Source organism: Carcharodon carcharias, chromosome 15, assembly GCF_017639515.1.
Source record: "Carcharodon carcharias isolate sCarCar2 chromosome 15, sCarCar2.pri, whole genome shotgun sequence".
Taxonomy (NCBI): Eukaryota; Metazoa; Chordata; class Chondrichthyes; order Lamniformes; family Lamnidae; genus Carcharodon; species Carcharodon carcharias.
In genome coordinates, this window is record NC_054481.1 from 31083416 (window position 1) to 31096940 (window position 13525).

The following is a 13525-nucleotide window of genomic DNA, read 5'->3' on the forward strand; positions in this document are numbered from 1 at the left end:
GATTGCTCTAATTAAAATGCTCCATTTGATTCAGTTGTTCTGTAAAAAATAACAAACCAACATAATGTTCAGTGAAAGTACTTTTTATTCCAAGTGATATCACACAAGAACATTCAGCACAAAGGCATTCTCTCTGCTTTTTAGTGGAGTTCAGCATAGTTTACCAGAAGTATTTGTTTGAAGAAAAGGCACAAAAAATAAAGTACAAAAATATACCACATCTCTGGAAATTTGGGAATTATTGACATGGTCTTAAAATGTCACAAGGTGAATGCCACATTTGAGAAATTTCTGTAACAATTTCACATTTCCTGTGAGATTCAGGGCAAAAAGAGATCAAGTGCAAAAGTGCAAATCCATCAGCCCTGATACACAGCAGCATTAAGCATATCCCAAAAAGCATAAAGTAAAACTCTGCACAACATTGCATTGTTTTAATTAATTCAGAACTCAGCATCAGCAAAGAGACAGTTTGTGGTCAAACACACTCCCCAGATTCTTACAACATATATATTTCAATACATACAGTGCAGCTAATCTCATTTTCAGAGATTACATGAGACAGGGAGCAAGGTGAAAATCAAGCCAAATATTTGATTTAAAGTGCTTAAAATACACATTTTGAGAACCCAGTGAAAATAATAATGGATCTCCACTCCTCCCCACCAAAGCAGCTGGCTGTACCAGGGTTTGGTTTGATTTTATAGGATAAAGATTCAGCACCAGTTGCAGTTCTCTGGTCGGACTCTCTGTCAGGCCACTGGGATGCAAGTGTTTAGCAGGACTTGTCCTGTGCCAGTCTGCTCCGTGATGTGCTGAAACCACAATACACAGGTTTCTTATATCCTGTTGTCTGGTCACTACACAGCCAGGCTCAAAACTAGGTAAACAGACAGCCATGGCTCCCAACTGAAATAAACAGCAAAGGGGAATATGATGAGAGGGTAGGTGGGGTTGAATTTGAAAAAAGGATGGCCTTTTGGGCTTATTGACCTTTTAAACATTCTTATGCTCACCACTTCAACTAATTGCAGACTCACAGGGTGTTGCTTGCTGTGTTATATCCTGCTCAGGGCAAGAGAGAGGGAGACATGCAATGGAATATCATGACCTTGGAAACTGGTTGTCTCCTGCACGTCACCCAGTGGAGAAAATACTGTCAAGGTGTTTGTCAAACCAGCAATGAACCAAGTCGTTAACAATGGAAACATGAAGTAATGATTTCCTTCAGATGGATTCTGTACAGCAATTGCAGTGAAACACACACAAAATCACCGTGTTGCTAAGGAGAATGCGAATTGTAAAGTTTACTGGGTTATATAGTAAATGGCTTACAAAGGAAGTTGTTCGATTTTAATGGGTTGCATCATCAAGAATTTTAGGTTTGCAGGCCAGATATAAAGCAGCCCTCTCCCTGCCACTATTCACACACTAGTGTGCAGGACGGAAGCTGACCGTAAATAGTTTTTAATAACTGCACTTACTGTTTAACACTGCTCCTTCATCAAACCAGCAAGTATTTTTAAAACTCTTCAGGACCACATTGGTTGCAATCTGCCATTAGCAGAGACATTACTCACTGTGGCACTGCTGTTGGCAATAGACTAGATTTCTTGGCCATATGTTGTTCCCTAGGCAAGCTTTTTGATGCCTTTCAGTTTGGCAGGTCTTCTGATCAGAGAAAACTGACTCAGCCCATACTTAACGATAACTTCTTTGATCTTAATTTTTTCCCATTCACTTACTTTGCACCCCAGTCAGTTAATTTCCAATATACAGAGATATTGGTTTAGGTAATTCTGCATTTACAAAACAGGTAAATAAATAAATAACTTTGGGGTGCCGCATTTTAGGAAGGGTGTGAAGGTGTTAGAGAGAATGCAGAAGAGGTTTACGAGAATGGTTTCAGGGATGAGAAACTTCAGTTATGAAATTGGATTGGAGAAGTTGGGATTCTATTCCTTGGAGAAAAGAAGGCTGAGAGGAGATTTTACAGAAGTATTCAAAACCATGAGCGACCTGGACAGAGTAGACAGGGGGAAACTGTTCCCACTCATGAAAGGGTCGAGAAGGAGAGGGTGCAGATTTAAAATAATTGGCAAAAGAAGTAAAAGCAATATGAGAAAAATCTTTTTCACACAGCGAGTCATTAGGGTCTGGAATGCACTGCCTGGGAATGTGGTGAAGGCAGGTTCAGTCGACGTATTCAAGAGGGAATTAGATGATTATTTAAAAAGAAAAAATCTGCAGGGTTACGGGAAAAAGGCAGAAGGATACAAGGTGAATTGCTCGTTTGGAGAGCTGATGCAGATATGATGGGCCGAATGGTAGTAACGTTGTAACAGTTCCGTGATTCTGTGAACTGCAAATGAGGTACTAATGATTTGAAAGAATGATTTGGTGTAGAAAACCAAAGCTTTGAAATGATGCTGTGGATTGATAGATTGTATAACAGATTCATAAGCTGCGTTAATGCATGCCTGAACCCATTCATTTCAAACACAGAAATTCTCTAGGCTGCAAGAAACCTTGTAATTGACCTTCCTGCTGTCCAGGCAGGTTTAGTCAAGGTCGCATTTCCCTTCAAGACGCTGGTCAAATTTGACCTTGAAGAGCTACTTGTCATTGCAAGAACTAAAGGTAAATGATTGTCAAGACAGCTTAATAACTCTGCCAAACATATTCTTAGACCACTATCTGTAGCATAATTTTACAACAGATGCGACCCAATCCTTTGATATGGTCACTGAATCTGTAAAATACGATGAAACAGAACATGATCTGAGATTTCACAGGAACCAGAACTGTCTTTTGGAAAACAAATCATAATAGAAAGGATAATATTCATGAAAATGAGTCACAGGACCCTGGAGATTTCGACAAGCTGTGATAAATAAGAGGGACAGTGAACAATCAAATCAGGTTTCTGCTCTTCAATGTGTATTTATTAGAAGTTAGAAATTGTATGTCTATGTATTAGAACAGCACAGAGACCCTCTGCGCTGGCAATTTCAATGTGTACATTAGGATACTGGGCTTCTTTGTAAGATAATTAACAGGAAACAGGGCACAGTGGGTCACAGAGAAATTCTGTCTACAACACATTTTAGGCACATTGAAAATATTATCATATTTAGCAGCGTAGCGTGTCTAACATTGTTAGGTCAGAAGTCCCTCCTCATGGACTGTCCATCACACACAAACTGTAAACTCATCTTTTTAAATAAGCCAGGCTGTTATATAGCCCATCAACATTGAGATTCTAGTTTAAGGTGGCAGTATATTGCTGTTTTATGTGTTAGAAAAGATTGATCCTGCATAATGTTGGATTTGGTCAACTCAATTTCCTCCCCCACACCTGAAGCTTTCACCTGTCAGCCACCCTCCATCACTTCAACCAAAGGGCTGGTCCTTGAGTTTTATCCAGTCAACCAGCAAATTATTCAACCATAGGGGGGGGGGAGGTGGGGGTTGGTGGTGTGGAGGGAGGATTCTTGTACAATGTACCCCCCTGTACAATGTTAATACAGAGATTGAAGGAAGAAAGCTACTGTGATTCACACAATCAGCCCCACTCTGCCATACTAAACAAACCCATATTAATCCAGACTGCCTGAAACATTGAAATAGTCTGGGTCTCTGTTTTATCTTATTCAGTGTCGGTGATTCTATTGAAATCAACAAGTTCTAAAATCTGGTGCAATCTCTACTGAAACTTTTTGTAAAAAATAGATTTTCTTCTAGCTGATGCTGATGCTTACCCCCACCCACCCCGGTTCTGACTCTGGCTGGGATAAGTTATACTCACGCGATGCCTTATATTACTCTATGAATTTTGACAGGCTATCTGGTTGTGAAAGGTGTCACAGCCCTGACCAACCTTTCCTGCACTGACGTCCAGAGATCTCCATTCCCTTCAGGTGATCGGTGGGAGTTCTTACTAACCCCTCCACATTTAATAATCCCACTCCTGTATGAAACCAGGAGTTCATCAGCAATGAGTCTGATACATTCGCCCAAACTCTATGAATTATCACTTCCTCAAAACGTCTGTGTTGATTAATAAACGCTGTGTTTAAAGTCTATTGCATTACTTAATTGCAACCCACGATAATAAAGGTTAGGTTTGAATTCCTCCTGTTATTTGGAAAGAGAGAGACACAGACAGAGATACAGAGAGGGTGAAGCGGAGAGACAGAGGGAGATATGGAGGGGAGGAGAGTGGAGAAAAGAGAGTGGGAATGTGGAGAAAGAGAAAAGAGGAGACGTGGAGAAAGAGGGAGATAGAGAGAGTGGGAGATGTGGAGAGAGACGAAGATGTGGCGAAGCCCCATTCCTGCCTCAGGCACCGAGTCCCGAGTTACCAGGGCACCGGTTCCTTTTGATTTATACACTCACGGAGCTTGGGTTTGAATCGCCAAGTCCTCGACCCGTTCCATCATAACACAGGTTTCATTCGCAAGTCCAGCCTCAGCCTGGCTTTGTCCTGTTTTCTACCCGATTTCCATTTGGCTCAATTGCCCTCGAAAGTCGGACTTGTGGAAACCGGGGTCCACAATTCCACCTGGCTCCGGATCCTGACTCTGACCAATATTGATTCTCACCCTTCACGCACTGACTCTTGTCCATCTCAGTCCGGCTCAGCCACACCTGAAGTAGCTAAAGTGAGGGATGGGGTTGGGGTTGGGGGGCAAACTCGGTCCCGAGCCGCCGCTCCTTCTCTCCCCGGAGTTTGAGGCATCTGTCCCGGTTACGAGCGCTTAGACTGGCCGCTGTCTCACAAGATGCTCTCCCCGGCCAGGGAACTGACCTCCCGTCGCTCCCTCCTGTCCCGGTGCACCTTCCAGCAACCGAAAGCGGCCGAGATGAGGATCAGGCTGAAGCCAAGCACCGACAGTGCGACCAATTTAGCGGCGTCCATCCGCCTCTCCTTGACCGAGAAGGTGATGCTGGTCACCGCAATGCCCACCACCAGAGACACCAGCCCGAATGGGAAGATGCAGCGATACCAGGAGCGCTCCGTCCCTCCCGTGGTCACTGCCAGCCGCTCCAACACCGACACCGGTTCCATCGCTTTCAGCCCCAAATTCTGGTGTTGGCGCCATGGCATCGGGTTCGACTTACAGCCCATTATGACACAGCTCATTCAAATGGAGAGGCGAAGGAACAACTAGCAGCAAGGCTGCCACAGCTTCTGGTCGATTCACACTTCTGCTGTTCACATCCCTCTCTATATCTCCCCCTCTCCATAATAATTGGCAGCCACTCAAACTGATGTCATCTTAATAGGTGTGGTCAGAACCTGCGTGAGAATGTGGCTGTGTCATGCGTGTCTGTATCTGCATGTATCTGTACAGCATGTCTCTATCTGCATATGTGCCTGTACATGTGGGTTTCTAACTCTGTATTTGCGTGTAATCTATACGTGCGAATCTGCATGTATTCTTGCATGTCTATATGTTTATGCTTGTATTTGCATGTATCTATCTATATGCACATGTGCCCATGTCTGTGTCATATTTGCGTCTGTGTCTGAATGTGTAAGTGGACTAAGCATCCTCTGTGGCGTGGAGAGCACCTGTACTGCTTAATATCTAAGTTAAATGATAGCATGTCACGGGGATTGTGAGAACAAAGCCATTTGTGGTTTGTGGTTTGTCATCGATAACATAGCCTCACCCTTGTCATTGATGTATCCTTTTCAAAGGCAGAGTACTTTTTACTCTCAGGTGATCAGTACAGTCATCAAGCTACAAACTAGTGTGTTTTACATGAAACACAGACTGCAGTCTCCTTATGAAATCTATTTCCTTATATCAAAAAATATGCAACTTTTTACTCACAAGTTAGCATTTCCTGCGTTAACTGTACACACCAAGAACTTGGTACCTCACTTAGACTGTCCTAAACTTAGATGACGAGATAAAGGTTGACGTCCGATTCATTTCTCAATTTTCAAGGTTGGCTTGACAAGCTGCCAATAAAAACTATTACTTTGGGGTGTGAGCTATTTAAACAAAACTATCTGTTTAACTAGGTTCCCCTGAAGGACTTATTGAATGAAAAACATTTTTGCAATTAAGTTAAGAACAAATCTGGAATCTGTCTTACAAATTGTGAGAGAATGAACACAGTTGTATGGTGGTCCAACCAATTTGTCTGAAACACCTCAGGCTGTGTGAGAGAGGCTGAATCAACTCTTTGTGAATGGGACACAACTTCTAATGATCATAATATACAAACCAAACTAAAGCTATTTCAGGCCAAATAGATAAAACTCTCAAAAATGTTACAAAGATGGTGAGTGTGTGGGACTCTGAAGAAGAGCTTGAAGTGAGCTTGCTAGCTTATAATACTCTTTAATTACATCATAAAACATTCAAAAATATAGTTTTAATGGCTCAGAAGGGAAACTTTTTGCTGAATTTTCAACAGCAAGAGTTTTCATTCTCTACAGTTTGTTTTCTTTTTTAACCATAACCAAAGGAGACCACAATCAGAGCCACCCATTCCATGTCTCCCTTGCAACTGTTTGGGGCTGTACCTTGGTGTCATATTTGACCCTAAGATGAACCTAAGACCACTTATCTGCACCATAACTAAAACTGCCTATTCCACTTGTGTAACATTGCCTGTATCTACTCTACAGTGCTTCAGCTGTTAAAACCCCTGTTCATGCCTTTGTTACCTCAAGACTTGGTTATTCCAATGCACTTATGGCTGGTCTCCCACATTCCACCCTCCATAAACCTGAGGTCCTTACTCACACCAAGTCTTCATCATCTTATGTTCAATTCTCCAGGAATGGGTTCTTCTGAAGGGATGAGGACTTCCTCATTAGGGAAGGGATTTGCTGAGTGATGAGATTAAAAGCCCTCGACTTCCCTCCATTAAACTCATTCCAGTGAACTTAAGTGATTTCTGACATTGACAATACCATGACTTTGCATGTTTAAAAACAGGAGGAAGCAAGCCTTTAACAGGGTGAAAGAAAGGGAAATAGTTTGGCTCGAGGACGAGGCAGGGTCCAGTCGAGGACAGGGCACAAAGCAGAGATACTAGAGCAGAAAGTGCAGCTTGTTCTTCTCCAGGAACAGATGGAGATCTATCCATTAGACTGACAGTGGCTTTGAGTTGACAGCACAAAGATCAACTTGAGCTTGACGGAGGAAACCTCAGCTTCCTGTCACTGAGGAATAATGACCGTAATAACAATTATGACTGCTGCATTGTCCAAACTATCAAATGTTGCACAGCATTGACCCGGTTGGAGCAGCTGGGAGTTTCCTTCCTGTCCCTGTGCAAGAGAACAGTAAGCAGACAGGCCTCCTCCAATCTTAATTCACAATTTGAGTGTGTTTATTGACTGACACTCTTCTGTGGGAAATATTTCTCCCGTCTCCTTTGCTGCTGATTTTTACGTTAATCCTTTTACTGCAGTTAGACACCAGGAAGAGCAATCAGTGATCACAGTAATATCTCATAACTCTGGTTGAAAAGGGCATCCTAGCTGTGCCAAGTGGAGAATATTTTAGCAGATGGCAGCATAATTGGGTTTGAGATTGGTTCAGCTCAGGGCCCAAACCTATAGAAAAGATCCACAACTCAAACTAGCATTTTGATATTTTACAACACAGCTACTGCCAGCAAAGCAAAGAGTAGGAAAGCTACCAACACCATCATTCTTACAGAATAATCGGTATGTGGGCAGGAATTTTCAATCAGAGAGGGATACAGAACAGGAGGCCATTCAGCCTACTGAGCCTGTGTCGGCTTAGAAAGACCTATCCGATTAGTCTCATTCTCCATTGTAAATCTTTTCTTTTCAAACCTATGTCCTTTTTGAAAGTTATTACTGAATCTACTTCCACCACCATTTCGAGCCGTGTACATCACAATTACTCACAATGAAATTTTATTTTTCCCCTCATTACCCTCCTGCTCTTTTGCCAATTATCCTAAATCTGTGTCCTTTGGTTATTGAATTTCATGCTACCAGAAACATTTGCTCCTATTTTCCATATCAAATCCCTCAGAATTTTCAATACCTCCAATAAATCTTCCCTTAACTAGTCTAAGGAAAACAATCTTAGCTTCCCTAATATCTCCACATAACTGAAGTCCCTCAGTATCATTCTGGTAAATCTTCTTTGTAGCCACTCCAAGAACATGTCATCCTTCATAAAGTATAATGCCCAGAACTGGACAAAGTAATCCACTTGAGTCCAAACCAGTGATTTATAAAAGTTGATCATAACTTCCTTGCTTTTGTACTCTATGCCTTTATTAATAAAGCTAAGGATGTTGCACATTTCTTTTTTAAACAGCGTTACAACTTTTCCTGCCACCCCCTTTAAAAACAAACAGAAGGAGGTCATACAGCCCATCAAGTCCATCACAGGTCTCTGTAGAGTAACCCAGTCAGTCCCATTCCCCCACTATCCCTGTAACCCTGCATGTTTATTTTCCCCAAGTGCCTATCTAATTTTCTTTTGAAATCATTGATCGTCTCTGCTTCCACCACCCTGGTAGGCAGAGTTCCAGGTCACTATTACTCGCAAAAAGTCCTTTCTCACATCCCCTTGCATATCTTGCCCAAAACCTTAAACCTTTGTCCCCTAGTCCATGTACCATCAGCTAGTGGGTACAACTTTTTGTTTGTCTATCTTATTTAAACCTGTCATAATCTTGTCCACCTCTATCAGATCTCCCCTCAACTTCCTCTGCCTCAAGGAGAACAACCCCAGCTTCTCCAATCTAATCTTAGAGCTAAAATTCCTCATCCCTAGGACCATTTGCTAAATGTCCTCTGCACCGTCACAAGAATCATCACACCTTTTCTAAAGTGTGGAGAGCAGACTGGATGCAATACTCTAGTTGTGGCCTAAACCAGACCTTTATAAATGTTCAGCATAACTTCCCTGCTTTTGTATTTAATACCTCTATTTATGAATTCCAAGCTCACAATACTTTGCTAACTATTGTCAATAATCCTGCCATCTTCAAAGATCTATGTACATGCATCCCCAGGTCCCTCTGTCTCTGCACACTATTTAGAACTGTGCCATTAAGTCTATATTGCCTCTCCCTTTCCCTTCTGCCAAAGTACATAGCCTCACACTTCCCTATTAAATTCCATTTGCCACTTCTCTGCCCATTCTGCTGTCCTATCTATGTTATCTTGCATTCACAGAATCACAGAGTACAGAAGAGGCCCTTTGAGTCTGCACCAACATGTGAGAAACACCTGACCCACCTACCTAATCCCATTTATCCATAGCCTTGAATGTTATGACGTGCCGAGTGCTCATCCAGGTACTTTTTAAAGGATGTGAGGCAACCCGCCTCCACCACCCTCCCAGGCAGTGCATTCCAGATTGTCACCATCCTCTAGGTAAAAATGTTTTTCCTCACATCACCCCTAAACCTCCTGCTCCTCACCTTGAACTTATGTCCCCTTGTGACTGACCCTTCAACTAAGGGGAACAGCTGCTTCCTATCCACTCTGTCCATGCCCCTCATAATCTTGTACACCTCGATCAGGTCGCCCCTCAGTCTTCTCTGCTCCAATGAAAACAACCCAAGTCTATCCAACCTCTCTTCATAACTTAAGTGTTTCATCCCAGGCAACATCCTGTTGAATCTCCTCTGCACCCCCTCCAGTGCAATCACATCCTTCCTATAATGTGGCAACCAGAGCTGCACACAGTACTCCAGCTGTGGCCTCACCAAGGTTCTATACAACTCCAACATGACCTCCCTACTTTTGTAATCTATGCCTCGATTGATAAAGGCAAGTGTCCCATATGCCTTTTTCACTACCCCACTAACATGCCCCTCCGCCTTCAGAGATCTATGGACACACAAGCCAAGGTCCCTTTGTTCCTCAGAACTTCCTAGTGTTGTGCTGTTCATTAAATACTTCCTTGTCAAATTACTCCTTCCAAAGTGTATCACCTCACACTTTTCAGGGTTAAATTCCATCTGCCACTTATCTGCCCATTTGACCATCCCGTCTATATCTTCCTGTAGCCCAAGACACTCAACCTCACCGTCAACCCGGCTGATCTTTGTGTCATCTGCAAACTTACTAATCCTACCCACCCCCAGCCCCCCAAGTCATCTATGTCATTTATATAAATTACGAATAATAGGGGACCCAGCACAGATCCCTGTGGTACGCCACTGGACACTGGCTTCCAGTCACTAAGGCATCCTTCTGTCATCACTCTCTGTCTCCGACAACTAAGCCAATTTTGAATCCATCTTTATCAAATTACCCTGTAGCCCATGTGCATTTGCCTACTTTATAAGTCTCCCATGTGGGACCTTGTCAAAGGCTTTGCTGAAATCCATATAAACTACATCAACTACACTACCCTCATCTACACACCTGGTCAATCAAATTTGTTAGGCATGACCTCCCTCTGATAAAGCTATGCTGACTTTCCCTGATCAAACCTTGCCTCTCCAAATGGAGACAGATTCTGTCCTTCAGAATTTTCTCCAATAGTTTCCCTACCACTGACGTGAGACTCACAGGCCTGTAGTTCCATGGCTTATCTCTGCAACCATTCTTAAATAGCGGAACCACATTAGCTGTTCTCCAGTCCTCTGGCACTTCCCCTGTGGCCAGAGAGGAATTAAAAATTTGGATCAGAGCCCCTGCGATCTCCTCCCTCAGCAGTCTGGGACATAAATCATCTGGACCTGGATACTTGTCCACTTTTAAGCCTGCCAACAGCTCCAATACCTTGTCACTCCCTATATCAATTTGCTTAAGAAGCTCACAGCCTCTCTCCCCGAGTTTGATACCTTCATCCTCATTCTCTTGGATGAAAACGGATGTGAAGTATTCAACACTCTAGCAATGTCAACGGGCTCCACCCATAGATGCCCCCTTGGTCCCTTATGGGCCCTACTCTTTTCCCGGTTATCCTGTTCCCATTGATAAACTTATAGAATATCTTAGGATTTTCCTTATTTTTACCAGCCAGAGGTTTCTCATATCCCCTCTTTGCTCTCCTAATTGCTTTAAGCTCCGCCCTGCACTTTCTGTACTCCACTAACGCCTCCGCTGATTTGCTTCCCTTGTACCTGCTAAAAGCCTCTCTTTTCCTTCTCATCGTAAGCTGAATATCTCTGGTCATCCATGGTTTTCTGGGCTTGTTACTCCCTCCTATCACCCAAGAGGGAACATGTTGAGCCTGTACCTTCCCCATTTCCTTTTTGAACGCCCCCCAGAGCGATGCTGTAGATTTCCCCACAAGTAGCTGTTCCCAGTGTACCTTGGCCAGATCCTGCCTTATTTTACTAAAATCCACTCTCTCCCAGTCCAAAACATTTTTTTGCAACTTGTCTATTTCTTTGTCCATAACAAACTTAAACTGTACCATGTTGTGGTCGCTATCACTAAAATACATGCCCACCACCACCTCATGCCACCTGTCTGGCTTCATTCCCCAGAATTAGGTCCAGCAATGTGCCGTCCCTCGTTGGATCCTCTACATATTGACCTAAAAAGTTGTCCTGTACACATTTCAAGAAATCCACTCCATCCAAGCCCTTAACACTAAGTCTATCCCAATTAATGTTGGGAAAATTGAAATCACCTAGTATAATTACCCTATTGTTATTGTTTTTACACATCTCTGCAAATTATGCACATATTTGCTCCTCAAGATCCCGCTGACTATCTGGGGGTCTAAAATAAACGCCTAACAATGTGGCTGCCCCTTTTTTATTCCTAAACTCTACCTACAAATCTTCATTCGACCCCCCCTCCGGGATATCATCTCTCCTTACTGCAGTAACTGACCCTTTAACTAATAATGCAATGTCTCCTCCTCTTTTATTCCCTCCCGTCTCACCCGAAAATTCTATATCCCGGAATGTTGAGCTGCCAATCCTGCCCCTCCCTCAACCATGTCTCAGTGATGGCTACTATATCACAATTCCACGTGTCAATCCTCACCCTTAACTCATCCGTTTTACCTGTAATACTCCTGACATTAGAGGCCATCCAGCCTTGCCTTACTCCCTTGAAACATAATGCAGCTGTACCCCCTCTGACTTGATTGTTTTACTGTATTATGATGTGTCCCTATTCTGCTAACATTGTGTCCCCTTCCCCTGCCAAATTAGTTTAAACTCCTCCCAACAGCACTAGCAAACATGCCCGCAAGGATGTTAGTCCCGCTCTGGTTCAGATGTCAACTGTCCTGCTTGTACAGGTCCCACCTTCCCCAGAAATGGTCCCAGTGATCTAAAACCCTCCGTCCTGCACCAACTCTTAAGCCACGTATTCATCTGCGCTATTCTTCTATTTCTGAGCTTGCTAGCACGTGGCACTAGGAGTAATCCAGAGATTACAACCCTAGAAGTCTTGATTTTTAGTCCACTACCTAACTCCCTGAATTCTTCATGCAAGACCTCATCCCTCTTTTTACCTATGTCATTGGTACCAACATGTACCATGACCTCTGCCTTATCATCCTCCCCCTTCAGGATGCCCTGCAGCTGTTCAGTAACATCCCAGACCCTGGCACTAGGGAGACAACATACCATCCTGGAGTCACGTTGATGGCCACAGTAGCGCCTATCTGTTCCCCTGACTACAGAATCCCCTATTACTATTGCTCTTTCTCCCCTCCTTTACAGACAGGCTGCTCGTGGTGCCAGAAGCTTGGCTCTGTCCGTACTCCCTGGAGGAACCAGCGCCCTCATCAGCCTCCAAAATAGAATACTGATTTGTGAGTGGGACCCCAGGGGACTCCTGAACTAAATGCCTGTTTCTCTTGGACTGCCTGCCTGTCACCCATTCCCTTCCTTCAAGTCCTTTCAGCTGCGGTGTGACCGTGCTATCTACAATGCTCTCAGACTCGCAGATGCTCCAGTGTCCCCAGCGCCGTTCCAGCTTTGAAACCTGAGCTTCCAGGAGCTGCAGCTGGACACACTTCCTGCACACATGCTGGTCCCGGGCATTGGAAATGTCTATGGCTTCTCACATGGAGCACTCCACGGCTTTGAGCTCTCCTGCCATGACTTGTCCCTTTAAATTAAACCTTTTAAATCAATTACCCTAGGGCCCTTCTTTCCTGATCCTCGTTACTATAGAATATACAAACTATAAACCACAAAAAGACCTTAAACTATAAGCGATTAAAGTAGTAAATTCTTACCTGACCTGACCCACGACCTACCAGTCATTCCTTTCCCTTGTAGCCTCTACTGCTGCAGCAGCGCAAGACCACTCTCTGAAGATTTAAGAAGTTGGATAGCCAAGAAAAAATGCAAAGAGCACCTCTTTCCCTATGTGCTGAATTCCCACTGTGCTCCAATATGCCAATACCCACATTCACTTTGGCTGTATCTCACTCAGGATAAGCCCCCTCCCCTGTTCGTGTGCATGCACAATTACATCCTCACTGTTTGTCACTCCTCCAAGTTTGGTATCATTGACAAATTCTGAAATTTTATTCTGTTTTCCAATAAGCAAATCATTTTTATATATCAAAATAAGAAG